Genomic DNA, 17325 nt, shown 5'->3' on the forward strand with positions numbered 1-17325 from the left:
AAGCGGCAAATCGCCCGTGCAAATTCAAAACACGTCGTTAAAATCGGCGATCAGCTTTCCAGTTACCCGACCGGAACACGCAAGTTCTGGTCGTTGTCGAAAGCTGCTCTTGGTAACTTCAGCCAGCCGTCCATGCTGCCGTTGCACATGAGGAATGACACCCTGGCCCATTCGGCAAAACAGAAAGCCGATCTCCTGAGCGCTCTTTTCGCCTCCAACTCTACTCTTGACGACAACGGAAAAGCACCGCCGACCATCCCGCGGTGTCAGAGCTCTATGCCTGAAGTACAGTTCAGAAAGAAAACTGTTAGGCGAGCTCTGTTTTCGTTGGACGTCAGGAAGTCGAGCGGGCCGGATGGAATTTCTCCAATCGTGCTTTGAACGTGTGCCCCTGAGTTGACGCCGGTGCTAACGCGTTTATTCCGGCACTCTTATTCCAAACGCGTAGTCCCTGACTCATGGAAGTCAGCCCTTGTCCATCCGATCCAAAAAAAAGGAGACAGTTCGGATCCGGCAAACTACAGGCCTATTGCTATTACCTCCCTGCTCTCCAAAATCATGGAGAGCATAATAAGCCGTCAGCTCTTGGTATACCTAGAGGGTCACCAGTTGATCAACGACCGACAATAAGGCTTTCGCCATGGTCGGTCGGCAGGTGATCTTCTGGTATACCTAACACATAGATGGGCTGTGGCTATTGAAAGCGAGGGGGAAGGCCTGGCAGTTAGCCTGGATATAGCGAAGGCCTTTGATCGTGTATGGCACAAGGCGCTCCTCTCTAAACTTCCATCATTTGGGCTTCCCGAGAGCTTGTGCAAGTGGACATCCAGCTTCCTCACTGGGCGCAGCATACAGGTCGTTGTCGACGGACATTGCTCGAACCCGAAGCCCGTGAATGCTGGAGTGCCCCAAGACTGTGTGCTATCTCCTACGCTGTTTCTTCTGCATATCAATGATATGTTGGACACCTCCAACATTCATTCATGATGCCGTATACACGGGCCATGCACGTCTCTCTCGGGAAATCGTCGACCAGTGCCGGGAGAAACTTGTATCTTCTATCGAGTCCTCTCTCGAGAAGGTCGCGGAATGGGGTAAATTGGACCTTGTCCAATTTAACCCCCAGAAGACTCAAGTTTGCGCGTTTACTACTAAAAAAACCCCATTTGTCGCATCACCGCTCTTCGACAACACTTCCCTAAAAGCCTCGCCTAGTATCGGAATACTGGGTCTTGAAATCTCGAGCGATTGCCAATTCCGTGGCCATCTGGAGGGCAAAGCCAAATTGGCTTCAAAGGAACTGGGCGTCATTAATAGAGCACGGCAATACTTCAAGCCGGCCCACATTCTAGCGCTGTACAAAGCGCAGGTCCGGCCACACATGGAGTATTGCTGTCATCTCTGGTCTGGCGCACCCCAGTATCAGCTCGATCCATTTGACCGCGTGCAACGCAGAGCAGCTCGAATTGTCGGGGACCCAGTACTCTGTGAACGGCTGGATCACTTGGCGTTGCGTAGAGACGTCGCTTCATTGTGTGTCTTCTACCGCATTTATCACGGGGAGTGTTCCGAAGAGCTGTTTTACCTAATTCCTACCGCCGAATTCCACCTTCGCACGACACGCCACAAGTTAGGATATCATCCTCACCATCTGGATGTGTGGCGGTCCTCCACAGTGCGGTTTACAAGGAGCTTTCTTCCACGTACTACAAAGCTGTGGAATGAACTTCCTTGTGCGGTGGTTCCGGGACGATACGACATGGGTACCTTCAAAAAAAGCGCGTACACCTTCCTTAAAGGCCGGCAACGCTCCTGTGATTCCTCTGGTGTTGCAAGAGAGTGTGGGCGGCGGTGATCACTTAACAACAGGTGACCCGTACGCTCGTTTGTCCTCCTATTCCATAAAAAAAAAAAAAGACAATGAATAGGAATCAATTTTGAGAAAATAAATGCCTTTTATGCCTTTTTATAAATATATTATTTTCAACATTTTAAATTTCACCCAAGAATTGCAATGAGAAAAGTAAAGATTAATATTTGTTAACAGTCGATGAAAGCGACGATACATAATCCTGGGTCTTTCCTAAGCCCTTAAAGCCTTCCCCGGATACGGTAACAAAGAAAAATACACCGAGAATCGGGTCGTACATCGGATATCCGGTTTTAACCAGTCTTTGAGAATTTAAAAATGGACTATGTTGGGATCGGAGCTCCGAAGTTGTTTAGAAAATGTGTTTGTTTTAGTGAAATTATGTTCTTACAGATGGTAAAGTTAAATTCTAAATTCTTTAAAGGCATAAAAGGCATCTCAGAATTTATTACCTTAAAATTTCTTTTGATGTCAGTTTAAACACTACCACCGCTTCGGAAATAAATGCTAGTTGATAATTTAGCTATTTCAAATTATATAAGTTTTATATTAGCAACTACATCGACCATATACAAACTCCTTTTTAATTAATCCATATTTTATCATATTCACATCCATATATTTTGACTGCTAATAAACCAACAGGCTCGTGTGTGTAAAGTACATAATTGAAATATCACAGTTCACCTTAATTAATGATGATACAATAGTGACTAGCTAATCATGAGCCTATAATGGAACTGCATGTGGATTATATGGTGATGTTTGGTTACGTGTCACCTTTTCAAAAGGCTGGAGAGTGTAATTATTATATTATTGTGTAATTTGAATATATTTTGCCTCGATACTTAGAATACGATGACTTTCCTTTATCAAGCGTAGAACATGTGAATGTGGCTTCCACGCTTCTCCTATTGTTTTTGATAAGATTTATTGTTTCAAGTTAACCAATACATTTGGATGGAGAGTTTATGAGGTAATCGCTTCACAGACATACGTATTGTACATGAGTTGAATAACTTTCATTTTATACGATCAGGTCATTGACCACTGATGAATTATTTTAAACATTACGTATTAATATGCGTATATGTGTTCAAACTGTGTTGCTCGGTGACAATATTGGCTATATACCGACGCAAAATAAAAAACGTTTTCCGGTTCAGCACTTGTAATATGATTAAAACCTATATATTATAACCTATATATTTATGTTTACCTTCTCGTAGGCACATTATTAGGTTGTTTAGCTCTCCATTATTCTGATGTTATTACCAAAATTAAAAATCGAAGATGGCTTTAAAAACCAAACCTAACTGAATCAGATATTTTCTGTTACACTCTGAGGTAACATTTATATAATTTTATTGTTCCACAGGGAGTGTTGATTACATAATTAATTTGTATTGAGGCGACCCAGTGACCCATTGTGGTGGACTGCGGTTGGTGTGTGGATGATTACTGACTAGTAAGATTATACAGGTTGTATCGTTTAAACATTATCACTGACTGACTGACAAATACTGAATTTTTATAGCATGGATATTGGCTTATTCAAATTCAAATATTTTATTCAAAATAGAATATAAAATCACTTTATTGAAAGTCAAAAACTTCCACCAATTCATAAAAGAAGAAAAATTTTGTAGAAAGGAAAAAAAAGCTTGAAAAGAACGGAGGCAAGTAATTCAACGGGCTTCTTTTTTTGATTGATTATTTAATAGCCTGAAGGCGATCGCTTAAAAAAGTGATTTATGTTATAGTAACCTTTACCACACAAACGTTTTTTAATAATTCAATGTAAACCAAAAATTTGCGACTCATGCATACTCGAACGGTTGGGTCATTAAAAATGTTAATAGATTTAATAATTTAAAATTACGAATTAATTTTTGTGTTCAAAATATGATTCTCATAATAATTATTAATGGAAACATTAATACTAAAGTAATATATAACCATTGAGTAAAAGAAAATTAATCAAGTTAATTCAATTAACGTTAAGACTTAAATCAATAGGATATAAAATTGGTTAAATTAAAACTATAAATTCAGGAACCGACCATAGCGTAATCCCAAATATTGCATATTATTAAAATACCCTCATTAAGTAAATTATTATTTGCTTATTAAACATAGCTCATATTATCAACTTAGACCCTCAACAAGGTCGAAGTGTTGGGTAAAGGGTAAACGTGAATAAAGTGAATTAAATTCCAAATTAATATTTAATTAGTAATTTTGAGATGCCACTGATAGAAAAACTTTTACCACTGGGATGACGGCTATATTATGGGTACCACAACGGTGCCTTTTTCTGCCATGAAGCAGTAATGTGTAAGTATTATTTGTGTTTCGGGCGCCGTAGCTAGTGAAATTACTGGGCAAATGAGACTTAACATCTTATGTCTCAAGGTGACGAGCGCAATGATTGTAGTATCGCTTGTATTATTTTAAAATATATGAACTGCGGTACAAATAAAAAATCATTGATTGTGGAGATTAACTTATGTATGTTATTGTCTTGAACACGATTCATAATTTGGATGCAGCACCTTACAAACTAATTTGTTTTGTATATTACAGCCAGTGGAAAATACTGAATTGATTGAAAACAGTGGCCGTTGAGATTCTTGTATGTTCTTCCTATGAGCTCTACTTTTTCCAAGCATATGCTAGTATATTAAAACAACTGAAAAGAAATATTTATAGTGACGATTCAAATACGCAAATTTTAAGCCTAATTGAATAAAGTATATATTTTGACTTTGATTGTGACTAACCCTGTGTATCCCTTGATATTGTCACTTTTCCGAACTTGCACTTCGCCGGTCTGCCGCTGTTCCTTTTGCCAATGGCGGTGCCTTCAGCAGATCACACCGCACCGAATACTAGTTTTCTTCTATCCTCTTCTTCTCCTGGATCACTTTCCACATTTCACTACTTCTTCTTCTCTTTCTTTTCAATTTCGATTCTGAACCTCTTTGGTCTGAATTAGAACTGCCATAGGCCTGGCTTAGTACGGCTTGTATTCCCCCGGATCTGTTCTATTTTCAAAATTATTTTCTTCCAGTCCATCTTTAAATTTAAATTGTACTAGAAATTTCTTTTAACTATTTTTATCCTGTTTACCAATGACATTCTTATGTATAGAACGTCATTGCTGTCAACACATTGTCCATCGTTTTTTTCAGTTCGATTTGATCCTGAACTTACTAGAAATGTCCATTAACTTTGCAAAACTCAAAAAAAATCTATATAAAATATCTTAAGTGCAAATCACTAAGAATTTCCTGTTGTGCCCATCTGAATGAGACTTATAAGACGTTATCTAAGTATATAGCTTAGTACATGGTCTGACGCCTGACCAGTGGGAAGCTCCTTTCCACCGGATGCCGGCTAGATTATGGGTACCACAACGGCACCCATATCCGCCGTGAAGCAATAATGTGTAAGCATAACTGTGTTTCGGTCTGAAGGGCGCCATAGCTTGTGTAATAACTGGGCAAATGAGAGAGAATCTTATGTCTCAAGGTGACGAGCGCAGTTGAAGTGCCGGTTAGAATTTTTCGGTTTTTCATTAATCTTGAGCGGCGCTAACTTGCAATGGGCAGGCTGTATTAATTACCATCAGCTGAATGTCCTGCTCGTCTCATCCGTTATTTTCGTAAAAAAACGTTTTACGGGGCCCAAGAGGCCTCGTCTAGTTTCGAAATACTGGGTTTCGAAATCTCGAGCGATTGCCAATTCCGTGGCCATCTGGAGAACAAAGCCAAATTGCCTTCAAAGAAGCTGGGCGTCGTTATTAGAGCACGGCAATACTTCAAGCCGGCCCACATTCTAGCGCTCTACAAAGCGCAGGTCCGGCCACACAAGATGGGTTGCTGTCATCTTTGGTCTGGCGCACCCCAGTATCAGCTTGATCCATTTGACCGCGTGCAACGTAGAGCAGCTCGAATTGTCGGAGACGCAGTGCTCTGTGATCGGCTGGGTCACTTGGCATTGCATAGAGACGTCGCTTCATTATGTCTTCTACCGCATTTATCACGGGGAGTGTTCCGAAGAGCTGTTTAACCTGATTCCTGCCGACGAATTCCACCTTCGCACGAGGCGCCACAAGTGAATGATATTCTATATCATCCCCACCAATTGGATATGTGGCGGTCCTACACAGTGCGGTTTTCAAGGAGCTTTCTTCCACGTACTACAAAGCTGTGGAATGAGCTGCCTTGTGCGGTGTTTCCGGGATGATACGACATGGGTACCTTCAGAAAAAGCACGTACACCTTCCTTAAAGGCCGAAAACGCTCCTGTGATTCCTCTGGTGTTGCAAGAGGTTGTGCGTAGCGGTGATCACTTAACACCAGGTGACCCGTACACTCGTTTGTTCTCCTATTCCATAAAAAAAAGAAGGTTGGGACGTAACTGACCGGGAGGTGCTTTTATTTATACTCCCTGGTGGAGCACCCCTCTTCCATGATTTTCACAACAACTATAAAAGTTGTAGAATGAGATAAATATACAAAAAGTTTAGTTATAACGAATTTTTCATTGAATTAATATTATATATTACATATGCTTTAGGTCGCCATTTCATGAAAACATTGTACAATTATTCTGATAAATTTTCTAGAATATCATATCGTATTTTTAATTAAATCATCAAAAGTCAAGAATAGTTCACATACCTCCCTTTGATTTATTATAAATGCATGCTTGTAATTTTTTTGTGATTGGAACTCAAAATCGATGTTTACAATTCAAAAAATGTATCCAATTTCAGTATTTAACATTTATCAAAAATTTACAGAGCAGATTCCATTGAGAATGATTCGTGAATCATCACAATAATTAAACCGTCGTATTTACTCCACAATTCCAGTTCAAATTGAATTTTAAAATGTCATGCTGTTTATGGAAATTAATCGAATTCATTTAAATTTTCAATCTGTTTTTAAAATGTAATATTTCTGTTTCAGCTTGTTAGTAAAATATAATAATTCAATTCATGAACTAATATATTTGTATATTTCACATCTGTTCTTCATAACGGCTTCATCGACCAACCGTACTTTTCTCACCGCGGTGCCCCCGGTATGATCCTCGCCCGCAACGTACCAATTTATTTTAAATTTTTCAATTAATATATACATTTATTTAAAGATTTATAATTTGATTGAGTTTAAAAATTCTCTTAGGATTTCTAAATTTCTGCCTTATCGACGATAGAAAATGAAAATTATATACATTAACAAATTCTTATTTTACAAATTGAAAAATGGAACAATTTTATCAAATTAATGTATTGACATCGGTATTTGACAAACTACGAAGTTTGAACGAAATCTGACTGTTTAATTTGGGTCAAAATCGCACCCAAATGAGTCGGTTACAAACAAACATATAAAAAAACAAACAAACATACATATAGGTGAAGCTAATAAAAAGCGTGTAATGATCTCTTAGATAAAATATTTTTCAATAATCCTGAGCGGCACTGCATTCAAATGGGCAGAGCGTATCAATTACCATCAGCTGAACTTCCTGCTCGTCTCGTCCCTGATTTTCATAAATAATGTGATACTGTTTATGTATTCATATTATAAGAGAGATATAGACAAGATCAATATATTCGTTACCGTAAGTCTTACATATTTATTTGTGGTGTGTGTGAATTGATGCATCAACTGTACCATGGCCTGGTCTTATTGTTGATACAGTAGTAGTCGGCCGTGAATGTACTCAATAGCTCTTGTTTTTTTACGTATTAATTTACATTTTTTTTGAGTATTTGTTTTGAAATGATTTGTGAGTGATTGCCACAAAGAGTTTCTTGCCACTTCTTATTAAAGCTCAACCCTCAAAGGATATAAAACGAAAAGTCATTTCCTTGACCTGCCTGAATAAGGTGATTTTGATTAGATTACCCTAAAGGATTGAGCTTTTGATTACTGTTAGTAAAAATATAATATTAATTACAAGTTTAAGCAGAATTGTCAAATTGTAAGTAGAGGTATTTGGTGAGTATTGCATGATATGTAGGATTATATGGATGTATTAGGATTATTTTATTGTTGTTTGCTGAGTTCTCATAACAGGTTTCATCATGCTCACTTAAATCTCACTGCTTGTGGCGGCGACATGGGACGGGTCGTCCCCTTCCCTAAAATATGGTTGATGGAGGCGATGGCTGGCTCATGCGTCATGCTCGTGAACGGGCGCTGCTTGTGGTGGCGGGATGATCTTGTTGCCGGGGACTCGGTTTCAGATTCTTTAAAGTTATTGTGTATACATATATATGTATGGATATATACATGTTTATTTATTTATAATCGCTTATAAAATGCTCACAGAATACCTTTATTGATTTATGGTGTATGTGGATGATGCAGCTACTGTACTCAATAACTTTTGTATTAATTTACATTTTTTTTTTGACTTACTCGTGTAAGACATTGACTATTTGACGTTTGAGTGTGTTTGTTGCATCATTTTACATATTACAAATTATATTGTAATTGAAATGATCTGAAAATCTTGATATAAAAGAGTGGCAATGAGTTTCTTGCTACTTCTTCTCATTAGCTCAACCCTTTACGAAGTAGCGGTAGATTCAATAAGAAAAATATTTTATTTTGTTTGACATTCATAAGTGTTCATTTTTGTGACCAACTTGAATAAACTGATTTTGATTTGATTTGACATAAAATTTAAAACGGAAAACATTAACCCGAACATATAAATTCATTGTTTGTTTTTTCTTTAGTATAATATCTTTGTAACCCTTTAGATTTAATCTGTAATGTTACATTGTATCTTTGATAAATAAATAAATAAAATGAGGCGAAAGTTTTGTATATATTATGTCGCAGTTATATTGTCAAATCCGTATTTTATTCCGTAATCGTTTGCATAAGTAGTATTCACATATAAAAGAAGTTATAAACGGATTAAAATTTCTTCGCAATTGTATTAATATGCGCAGTAAAATTTTCTGTCGGCTGAGCACTAAATCCAGCCATATAAGATAGATATAGACAAGATCTAAAAGTTTAATATAAAATTTGGGATGGAAGACGTCACGTCTTACATTGTTTAGCGGTCTACATAATTGAATTAAAAAAATAATACAGCAGATTTGATTTCCCTCCGGCCGTAAATTATTCATAACGTCACAATGCTAACCTGCCTCTCATTCGTCAGGAATTATTAAGTTAAAAATTTTAAAGGTGTCTTGTTTACGTGCTCGGCTTCTTTTCAATACTTCATTTGTGTCTTCGTTTTTAATTTACAGGAATATTGTTACGAGCTAGGGGTTCATGGATAGAAAAGTATTTACACCTCCTCCAAGACTTATCGGGATTTATTTTTATTGTAAACGTTGCAGGTTGTGGAAGAATTACCGCTGATACTGAAATACACCACTCATAACCATAACGTTAACACCAAGAACAGACATAAGCTTATAATGCCTACTATTCGGCTAAGTCAAGTTAGTAAGTCTTTTGTGGGGCGATGTATATTATGCTTTTACAACAAGATCCCAGGAAATGTTCAAAACAAAAGTATTACGTTATACAAAAGAATTGTTAAAAAAACGTTTGTGTGATAAAGGTTACTATAACATTAATAACTTTCTTAATGAAACCACAGATTGGGAATGAAGCGACTGCTCTATCGTTATTAAATAATAAGTTTAATTGTACAATATTACTTTTTAAACATATTTTTTGATGAAAAAAAAGCCCGCTGAGTTTGTTGCGCCCATTTTTCTCAGACCTGAGGCATTCATTTTGGAATGAGTGGTAGTTTTTTTTTTCACTTTCAATAAGTCACGTCCTATTTTGAATAAAAATATTTGAATTTGATAATTGTTAATTTAACTGGTGCAGATATGTCACTTACATAACTTTCTTAATTAGATTTCTATTCTTCAAATACTGTAAAAGCACGTAAGTAATCTGTATTTTATTTATTTATTTATTACTTCCTGCTAACCCTAATATAAAAATTGTGAATAGTAGTCGGTATGTAATTAGAACTAAATCCGTTAGTATAAGATTTAATGCGCTAAGATTTGTTGTAAAACCTTACGGACACTGATCCCGAAAATCCCCTAATAAGGATAATGGGCGAGAATAACACCAGGATTTTGGGAAACGTATGGAAACTTTGAGCAATTAGTATACAGAAATGTTGCTTCAACATCTCAAAAATAATTTAAATTGAATCTCAAAATGTATTAAGTACATTTGTTGAGAAAGAGTTCTAGATCCTTGAACAAGGAGAGGTTTACTCCAGCGCATGGTAGCATCCAGGAACTAAAGCAGTCCGTCAAACGAGTGGTAAAGTAAAGTGGCATAGTATCTGGACGCACGGATCACTTGATGTTAAGTGATCACCACCGCCCACATTCTCTTGCAACACCAGCGGAATCACAGGAGTGTTGCCAGCCTTTGAGGAAGGCGCTTTTTTTAAAGGTACCCATAACGTATCGACGCGAAGCACATTCCACAGCTTTGTTGTACGTGGAAGAAAGTTCCTTGAAATCCGTACTGTGGAGGAATGCCACTCATTCCAGATGGTAGGGATGATATCCTAACTTGTGGCGTATCGTGCGAAGGTGAAATTCGGCGTCGGGAATAAGATAAAATATCTCTTAGAACACTCCCCGTGATAAATTCGGTAGAAGACACACAATGAAGCGACGTCTCTACACAACGCCAAGTGATCCAGCCGTTTACAGAGCACTGGGTCCCCAACAATTCGAGCTGCTCTGCGTTACATGCGTTTAAATGAAACGAGCTGATACTGGGGTGCGCCAGACCACAGATATAGTAATAGTCACTGCTATAACCATATCAGTTACGTAAACTCATGAGATTTCACCCATCCAAAAAGTGTCTAACTATATATCATTATATTTATTTTTTTAATTATTAACTTGGCTAAAGAAAATAGAAGTATGAAATTGCCGATTTGTACCGAAAAATTGAAATTCGTTTTTATTATACCACGATGAGGATAAACGAGCGTACGGGTCATCTGATATCAGATAATCACCACCTGCCACATTCTCCATCAAAATTAGAAAAATCACAGGAGACTCAACGCTTTGCACGAGCCTTTTAGAATATACGCCCTTTTTTTGAAGGTACACATGTCATATTATCCTGGACACCGCTCTAGGAAGTTCATAGTATAGTTTGGTTGTTTGTGGAAGAAAGTTCATTGCAAATCGCACTGTAAAGGATGGATTTGAGGCATGTCGTGCAAAGGTTACGTTCAGCGACAGAAATCAGATCAGATCAGATTCCCTGTAATGAATGCTGTAAAAGACACACAATAAGGAGACGTCTCTGTGCCACGCTAAGTAATCCAGCAGTTCACAGAGCTTTGCAACAGCTTTTCGACTCAAATTCCACAAAACTGGGCGAACCACCAAAAGCTTAAAATGTTTGTTATTATTAACATACAGTGGGAGGCTCCTTTGCACTGGATGCCGGCTAGATTATGGGTACCACTATTTCTACCGCGAAGCAGTAATGTGTAAGTATTACTGTGTTTGTGACAACTTATGTCTCAAGGTGACGAGCGCAGTTGTAGTGCCACTCAAAATTTTTGGCCTTTTCAATGCAGTGTGCATTGTAATGGGCAAGGCAATTACCATCAGCTGAACGTCCTGCTCGTCTCATCCCTTATTTTCATAAAAAAAATATTCACTGTTTGGGGTCAAATATAACCAACACTCAATAATAGAGTCAGAGATAGACAGTAACTACTCACCGATAGAAATGCTGGAGTCGTCACGGGAATGTCGAATGTAATCTACAAATGGAATTTATTATCTTGATACACTCACGACTCCAATAAATCGCTTCAACGCTTGTTTCGCTTATACACGAGGTATTTTCATAGTAATTTCTTGTTTTGCAACTCAACAGCAGCTGCTGAAGATGAATTAACGCTTTAAGTAGATCACCGGAATATAACTCGTAATAATTCTTGTAACTATATTTACAATACTATGACTACATTAATACTATGACTACATTAAAACTATCATTACGTGGAAGCGTACCAAGAATACTGGCAGAATTTCCGAGTTTAATAGCTAGGCTGATCCGTTGACCGAAATAGCGACTTGGGTTTCCAGTAGCCTTATTGAGGCGTGAAAATAGTACTTTGTACATTCTCCGCGTTTTTGGGCCTCACTGCCAAGTGTCTCGACACCAAACGGCAAAAAGATGTGAGACCGACATATTTGCGACGCTTGCTGTCTTCGGCAGTCGAAGCAGCAGCCCCAGCACCAACTGACATAACTTGGACATGAGAAGGAATCAGATGTTCGACGCAAGTCGCACCAGTGCCCGTCTCCGCGCCCAAGCTTCCAGAGTCAATCTGTCAGGGCGCTTGCCATCGCGGCGGGTAATACTATTTGGCTCTAAAACAGCTGGTATATTAAGAGCGGCAAATGCCCTGCGGATGACTTCATTGATGGTGGCGTGACGACTGATACGGCTTGCCGATTTTAGACAGGATAACCCGTGACGCCGAAGATCATCTACCTGAATGCCACATCTACATTGATGTGGTTCATTCAGTTTTATACCTAGCTTATTAATATTTTTATTCTTTATAAATTATATATGTTATTCTGATGTGTAAGCTATATTATTGTAAAGTTTAATTAAAATGCATTCAGTAGTTTTTGCACGACGAAACAATAAAAATACACAAACCCTCACAAACTTTCACATTTATAATATTAAGTAGGATATATTAGGACAATAATTTTACATCACAGCGGAAATTATCATTTACGAATAAATTTTGAAGTAAAATTATTTATCTGATAAGATAAATAATTTTACTTAAAAATTAAATCAAAACCAGAAAAAAAAAACGAGAGTAAACTCTCGTTTTTATAATAGGTGTGTTGTAGTATGGCGCCGATACGCAATATGTATTTTTGTAATTCCTACGGGCTTTGTGCCGTGAATATGAACAGCTCGCAGATTGCAGATTTTTTGCCTATTTCTCGGCTCTTATCGTTATATTTTGGATAATTCACACTATATCTTTACAAATTATAACCTTTGTGTTATTCTAACGTTTAAGCTATATTATTGTAGATTTTCATTGAAATCCATTCAGAAGCTTTTGCGTGAAGAAGTAACAAACATGCACACATACTCACAAACTTTTGCATTTATAATATTAGTTAACCCAATTTTGATTGTTTAATAAATTGATTATTTAAGTTTTATTTTTTATTAACGGTCGTTCCCAATATTCAATATATCTCTTACTTGAGATAAAAATCGTAACTATCGGTAAATTTTCTGTCCCAATAAAATTATCGACGGTAACTCACCTTATCCGTACACGCTGTCTGTCAATGGGACGACGTATAGCTGGCCAGCGATAGAAGTTTGTATGGAAATTGCGATTCACGCGTCTCAATACAAGGCTATAAGAATGACTTACTGGATATATTGGAACAGCTTCACATTATTGACAGCTAATTACTGACAGTAGAAAATAGTAATTAATATATCCATCTGTAGATTGTATATTGGGAACGGCCGTATGTCACATGTACTATGTAATGTATTCAAGAGGTTGTAAATAATATTTAAGCATTGAAAATGCCATAATATTGAATAATGTATTCCATTAGAAATTCTATTAGTCAATTTGAAAAATATCAAAGAAAATTCCTTGAAAGTTTGCGTAGCATTGTTCGTGACATGTGATGAATACTGTTAGGAAACTATCGAAGAATATCAAGAAAATAGCTTCATGATAATATAACGCTGTCACTATTCTCGGTATTGGGTTATTTCAGAAGCAGATTAAAACGCATAAAAGGCATTAATTTTTCAAAATTGATTCCTTTAGAATTCTTGTTTAAGTTAATTTCTAATGTATTAGATACTACTATCACTTCGGAAACAAATGGCGTGCTGAGAGAGAAGAAGCGGCGCAACTCTACCAGCATTTCTTTTGTGCTCTTTTCTATAAGTTATACAATATTGTATTGTCATTGCTATTGCTATAAAATAAACATAATATTATGAGTCCCAGGATGTTTGATCATTTAGATATTCAGCTGTAGAGTAGTACTATTTACGAGAGAGCCAATTTTTTTTATAAAACATTTAAATTTATTTATAGATAATGCCTAAACAGTGGCTGGGACTTTATTATAAAAGTGTTTACATTTACCTCTAAAGCTATTATGAAGCCTACTAGAATTATTTACAAGCAATCCAAATCTATTAATTCTAGTGTTATAATAATGAAAATCACCATTAAGAGCAAAAAAGTGACAATATTTGTATAATAAATTTTCATAAATGTACTTGACAATAAACAATCATAATATTTATTTCTTTAAAGTTTTCTTTGAGAGAGGTTAGTTGTGAGAAATAGTTGAAAACATTCTTGAGTAACAATCAACAAATCCATCAATATTATTATTTTGATTAGTTAATATACTATGTACTATACTGTACTATGCACTATACTGTACTATGTACTATATTGTACTATGTACTATACTGTACTATGTGCTATACTGTACTATGTACTAATTTAATATCATACCCGGTTACATTATCTCTGAAACTGGCGTCAATGACGTACCGTCGTCGCTTTGTTACGGTGTGGAAAATAATCATCACTAAATAATAATCTATATTATTGTTAATAAATAAACTACGATTTATTGCAATGAAGCTTCTTATGCGACTTCCAACAAGGTTGCGTTAAAAGTTTAACGCTACCTGTCAACTACAGCGAAAATATTTAATTTATTTATTTCTGTTATTGTTCACCAACATATTTACATCATAAATACAAAAATTAAGCATAGAAATTATTTAAATTTTCACTATCCTAATGTAGATCCAATTAAAGGCAAACACAACTTGGTCCTATTCATTGGAATACAAAGTTGTTTGAGCCAAAAATAAAATTAAATAAACGAATATTAATATGCGTTTTGTATTGTAAGGTAGTTTTTAAAGTGAAAACTTCTTTAGCATCGTTATGATTAAAAGTCGGTGAAACGAAAAAGCGAGAAACATAATTTTATAAGATTTAAAGTAGGCAAAACTGAGAATGGAAGCATTATAAAGTGTTTCGGTACCAGGCGATCATAGTTGAAGAAGAGATGTGTTATATTTGACGCGAGTATACCTTAAATATGTGCACGACGTATTAATACATAGACACCAGGAGAACATAAGTATGGTAGTGGTGATAGTAATGTCCATAGCGGTTGAAATCACGTGTTATCCTAGCAACATGTACCAGGACTTCATATGCAGTTTAGAGGTTCATGCACAATGCAGATTTCACTACTGACATGAGTACTTTGTACGCACACAATATTTTTTTCTGTATTATTGATTGATGTAAATTTATTGTGTTGTGATGCTGATTATTATTATTATAATGATAAAAAATCAATGAAAGCACTTAGGTTAAGTACAAATAGTATTTCTTTTGTGACAGAACTATTATAGCGATAAAGAATAATGGAAACAAACCGTACTGACGCAACAGGAAGAGCGCGAGGGCGGGAAAGGGAAACAGGAGGGGGCAATACCAAGTCCAAACATAATGTGGCCGTGTAGTATGTCTATATTTTATATTTTCAACTTTATTTTACTTTGTTTAATTTTTATTTATGTTTAGTTAATGGTGGTAAGGTGGTAGGTGGAACGCGTGCGTCTGATTCAGTTGGGTGCACGATCTCATTGTGAGTAGACTTTAATAAAATTCATACTGAATATCAAATATTTCATAAAAATTAATAAAGTTTAAGCTATATTAGTATAAATTATCGTATATTGCATGCCGATATATTCTATATATTATATTTGGCCTGACCAGTCAAGAGTATCGAGTCGAGAAATTGTATTGACATGCAATAACTCACGTAATATAATCTGTCTAATCACTCGCAATATAATTTTATATATCTATCTGTAATCTGAATGAAAGCGCTGCTGTTTCCAATGAATATAACATCAAACAATACTATGAATCGAAACATCTTCAAAATCAGTCCAAATCTACAGGTTTCCCAAAAATTGCAGTTATGACATAGAAAATAAAAGTCATAATTTTTCAAGCATCATTATTACAAATCTATTTGAAATTTAATTTCTCCATAGCACACCTTCATAAACATGGTATTATTTATGATACTAGTATTCTCTTTTATTACATATTATTTAAATAAAATTCCCCATATTCATAACAGTCTGCTAACTTAAAGCATTGCAAATTCTCACTCTGTCTTCTTCTATTGACCTAAGTCAGAATGAGAAAAAACACTCCTAACCGGCTGTTCAAAGCTAGCGGACCATTATGAGTAAGGGGGATTGTGTTTACATTAGATTTTTGCATAAAAGTTACATTTTTATTGTTACTTTAGTTAACCGGACGTTTCAAGACCATTCCAGATCTCGTTTTCAGGGAGACTGCAGATGAAATCTAATCTATACTAATATTATAAAGCTGCAGTGTTTGTTTGTTTGTTTGTTTGTTTGAACGCGCTAATCTCTGGTACTACTGGTCCGATTTGAATGATTCTTTCAGTGTTGGGTAGTCCATTTATCGAGGAAGGCTATAGGCTATATATGTTTTTTCAAAATTAGGGATCCGTACTAAAATTGCTTTTTTGTAACACAAGGTGTAAAATCGAAAACCTATTTTTGCGTGCGCTGCAAAAACTATTGACAATAGAACAAAATGATGTACAGGCTATAATATAGGCAATATTTTATTACTTATAAAACTATCGCGTGAATTATACTTTATATGGCAAAACAACGTTTGCCGGGTCAGCTAGTGTAAATACAAAGTCACAATTACACGCGTTTTAATCCTTTAAAAAGTGTTTTATTTAAATTTGTAATACTTTTTATAAAGAAAAATATTTATCATAACATCATGTTATATCCTGAACACTAAATATAATTTTACTAATATATAAAGTGTGGGTTAGGGGAAGCATAAAGGCTTGTAACACGTTCCATTACGCTGCCGTATCGGACCGAACACACCAAACAAAAAGGAAAGTGTCTTCCTAAAATATTGGGATGTTTCCTTTCAGTAGATCAATGTAAGGTTGTCGTACTAGTGGGACGTGTTCAATAGCTTAGCCTAACATTAAGATTATGTTATTTTCTCAAGGAAACTTTATAAAAGATTTTTTTTTAAACATAAACATTTTAGCATGGTTTTATTTGTAGTTGAATAATTTATTGCAAAAATTAAGTAAGTGATATAAATTAAGAAAAGAGTGGCCGTTGAGTTTCTTGTATGTTCAAAGCATTACGATAATTAAAAGAATTGTTTAAAAAACGTTTTTGTGGTAAAGGTTACTATAACATAAATGACTTTCTTAATGATACCACAGATTGCGAATGGAGCGA

Source organism: Leptidea sinapis, chromosome 22, assembly GCF_905404315.1.
Source record: "Leptidea sinapis chromosome 22, ilLepSina1.1, whole genome shotgun sequence".
Classification (NCBI taxonomy): Eukaryota; Metazoa; Arthropoda; class Insecta; order Lepidoptera; family Pieridae; genus Leptidea; species Leptidea sinapis.